The sequence below is a fragment of the Vulpes lagopus genome, chromosome 10, assembly GCF_018345385.1.
Source record: "Vulpes lagopus strain Blue_001 chromosome 10, ASM1834538v1, whole genome shotgun sequence".
Classification (NCBI taxonomy): Eukaryota; Metazoa; Chordata; class Mammalia; order Carnivora; family Canidae; genus Vulpes; species Vulpes lagopus.
This window is the reverse complement of record NC_054833.1, coordinates 46,912,667-46,916,777: the sequence shown is the minus strand read 5'-3', so window position 1 is coordinate 46,916,777 and position 4,111 is coordinate 46,912,667. Positions and strand designations below refer to the sequence as shown.

General features: G+C 33.9%; 1 non-coding gene across 1 annotated transcript; it reads right to left on the bottom strand.

Moving 5' to 3' along the window:
• Positions 1–214: 214 nt before the first annotated feature.
• Positions 215–362, bottom strand: LOC121501103. The gene has a single exon (XR_005990534.1). It is a non-coding gene; the product is annotated as a U4 spliceosomal RNA (small nuclear RNA).
• Positions 363–4,111: the final 3,749 nt, after the last annotated feature.

Genomic DNA, 4,111 nt, shown 5'->3' with positions numbered 1-4,111 from the left:
GGATTGTATGTTGATAGGGATTGCATTAAATGTATAGATTGCTTTGGGTAGTATAGACATTTTACCAATATTCTTCCAATCCATGAACGTGCAGTGTCTTTCCATTTCTTTGTGTCATCTTGAATTTCTTTCATCAATATTTTATAGTTTTCAGAGTACAGGTCTTTCACCTTTTTGGTTAAGTTTATTCCTAGATATTTTATTGTTTTTGGTGCAATTGTAAATGGTATTGTTTTCTTAATTTCACTTTCTGCTGCTTCATTATTAGTGTATAGGAAAGCAACAGATTTTCTGTTTTCAATTAGCAATAATCGCGCCTCAGATAAACCTCATTGGCTACGATACTGCCACTGTGCAAAGCTCAGATTTCTGTACATTAATTTTCTATCTTGCAACTTTACTGAATTATCAGTTCTAATTTTTTTTATTGGAGTCTTTAGAGTTTTTGTTTTTCTTTTTAAAATTTTAAGTAAACTCCATGTCGTCCATGGGGCTCAAACTCACAACTCTGAGATCAAGAGTTGCATGCTATACTGACTGCGCCAGCCAGGCACCTGTAGGGTTTTCTAAATATAGTATCATGTCATCTGCAAATAAGTTTTACTTCTTACTAACCAATTTGGATGGATTTATACTTTGTTTGATTGTTATGGGTAGGCTTTCCAATACTATGTTGGATAAAAGTGGTGAGAAGAGATATCCTTGTCTTATTGCTGATCTTGGGGGAAAAGCTTTCAGTTTTTCCCCATTGAGTATGATGTTTCCTATGGATTTTTCACATAAAGCTTTTATTATGTTGAGGTATGTTTGCAGAGGTTTTTTTTTTTTTTGTATTATGCATGGATGTTATACTTTGCCAAATGCTTTTTCTACATCTATTGAAATGGTCATTATGGTTTTGATCCTTTCTCTTATTCAATGTAGCATGTTGATTATTTGCAATTTTAAACCACCTTTGCATCCTGGGAAGAAATCCCACTTGATCAGGGCATATGATTTTTTTGAGGGGTATATGATTTTTTTAAATGTATTGTTGGATTCATTTTGCTAAAAACGTGTTGTGGACTTTTGTATCTATATTCATGAAAAGTATTGGCCTATAGTAGTTCTCCTTCTTCTTTTTAATGTGTCTTCATCTGGTTTTGGTATCAGGGTAATACTGGCTTCATAGAATGAAATTGGAAGTTTTCCTTCCTCTTGTATATTTTGGAATAGTTTGAGAAGAATAGGTACTAATTCTTCTTTAAATGTTTGATGGAGGGTGCAGCCCTCGTGGCTCAGTGGTTTAGCACCGCCTTCAGCCCAGGGCGGGATCCTGGAGACCTGGGATCGAGTCTCATGTTGGGCTCCCTGTATGGAGCCTGCTTCTTCCTCTGCCTATGTCTCTGTGCCTCTCTCTCTCTCATGAATAAATAAATGAAATCTTAAAAAAAAATAAATATTTTATGGAATTCACCTGTGAAGCTGTCTGGTCCTGGACTTTTATTTTTGGGAGTTTTTTGTTACTGATTCAAGTTTATTGATGGTAATTGGTCTTAAAATTTTCAGTTTCTTCCTGCTTTAGTTTTGGTAGGTTATATGTTTTCTATATGTTTTATTGCTTTTTTTTTTTTAACTTTTCATATCCTCACTTTCCTTTTTACTCAGCATCCCCTTTAATATTTCTTGTATATATGGTTCAGTTGTCATGAACTCCTTTAGTTTTTGTCTAAGGAATTTGTCCATTTTTTCTAGGCTGTCCAATTTGTTGGCATAGAAGTAACGTAATATTCTGCTACCATTGTTTGTATTTCTGTAGTGTTGATTTTTTTTTTGTAGTGTTGATTGTTTTTTTTCTCTTTCATTAGTGATTTTATTTGGGTTCCTCTCTCTATGTCTCTGGTCTCTCTCTTTCTCTCTCTTTTGATGAGTCTTGCTAGAGGTTTATCAATTTTATTGATCTTTGCAAGGAATCAGCTCCTGGTTTCATTGATCTACTGAGTTTTTTGTTTGTTTCTATACCATTTATTTGTGTTCTAATCTTTATGATTACCTTCCTTTTGTTGAGTTTGGGTTCTACTTGTTCTTTTTATAGCTCCTTTAGATGTAAGATTAAGTTGTTAATTTGATATTTTTATTTTTTCTTGATGTAGGTCTATATTGCTCTTAGAACAGCTTTTGCTGTATCCCAAGGGCTTTGGACTATTATCTTTCCATTTTCATTTGTTTCATTTGTTTTCATTTGATTTTATCTCTGATTTCTTGGTTGGCCCATTCATTGTTTAGTAACATGTTATTTAACTTCCAAGTACTTATGTTCTTTCCAGATATTTTCTTGTGGTTGATTTCCCATTTCATAGCATTGTAGTAAAAAAAAAAAAAGATGCATGGAATATTATGAATTTTTTGAGACTTGTTTTGTGGCCTAATATGTGATCTATTTTGAAGAATGTCCCATGTGCACTTGAAAAGAATGTGTATTCTGCTGTTATAGGATAGAATGTTCTGAATAGATCTATTAAATACCTCTGGTCCAGTATGTCATTCACAACCACTGTTTCCTTGTTGATTTTTTTGTTTGGATACTTTGTCCATTGATGTAAGTGGAGTGTTGAAGTCCCCTACTGTTACTGTGTTACTATCAATTATTTTATTTGTTTGTCATTAACTGTCTTATTATGTATTTGGGTGTTCCCATGGTGGGTGCATATTTACAATTATTGTACCTTCATATTGCACTGTCCCCTTTATTATTATATAGTACTTTTCTTTGTCTCTTGTTACAGTCTTTGAAAGTCTGTTTTCTCCAACATAAGTATTGCTATCCTGGCTTTCTTTTGACATGCATTTGCATGATAAATGTTTCTTTATCCTCTTACTTTCTTTTTTTTATTATAAATTTATTTTTTATTGGTGTTCAATTTGCCAACATATAGAATAACACCCAGTGCTCATCCCGTCAACTGCCCACCTCAGTGCCCGTCACCCAGTCACCCCCACCCCCCGCCCACCTCCCCTTCCACCACCCTTAGTTTGTTTCCCAAAGTTAGGAGTCTTTCATGTTCTGTCTCCCTATCCCCTTACTTTCAATCAGCATGTGTCTTTCGGGCTGAAATGAGTCTCTTGGAGGCAGCATATAGATGGTCTTGTGTTTTTATCCACTCTGTCACCCTTTGTCTTTTGATTGGAGCATTTGGTCCATTTACATTCAAAATAATGATTGATACATATTTATTGCCATTTTGTCACTTGTTTTGTGGTTGTTTCTATAGATTTTCTTTGATTCTTTCCTTGCTCTTTCATGGTTGGTGGTTTTCTTTAGTGATATATTCAGATTACTTTCTCTTTATTCTTTGCGATTCTGTTACTGGTTTTTGATTTGTGGTTATCATTCAGTTTGTATATAACCTCTTCTGCATATAGCAATGTATATTAAGTTTATGTTCACCTAAGTTTAAACCCATTCTTTACTCCTCCTCCCATGTTTTAGGTATATAGTGTCCTATTCTACATCCTTTCATGTTATGAATCTCTTGACTGGTTTTTATAGAAATATTTATTGCTTTTGTGTTGTTGTTTTTTTTTTTTTTACTTTTCATATCCTCACTTTCCTTTTTACTCAGCATCCCCTTTAATATTTCTTGTATATATGGTTCAGTTGTCATGAACTCCTTTAGTTTTTGTCTAAGAAACTCTTTATTGGGACGCCTGGGTGGCTCAATGGTTGAGTATCTGCCTTCAGCTCAGGGCGTGATCCCAGGATCTGGGATTGAGTCCCACAATGGTCTCCTTGTGAGGACCCTGCTTCTCCCTCTGCCTATGTCTCTGCCTTTCTCTCTGTGTGTGTCTCTCATGAACAAATAAATAAATCTTAAAAAAAGAAATTCTTTATCTCTTCTTCCATTCTAAATGAAGACCTTTTAAATTTTATGTAGTCAGCTTTATGCACTTTTTTATGTGTTCTGGGTTTAATGTTATGCCTAAGGAAGTTCTTCCCATCAAATTATGTAAAAAAAAAAAAACAATAAAAAAACTATCCTGTGTGGAGTACATTTATTGCTTAGATTTTTACATTTAAATATTTTATCTATCTGGAATTTATTTTGGTATAAAGAAATGAGGAAGGGATTCA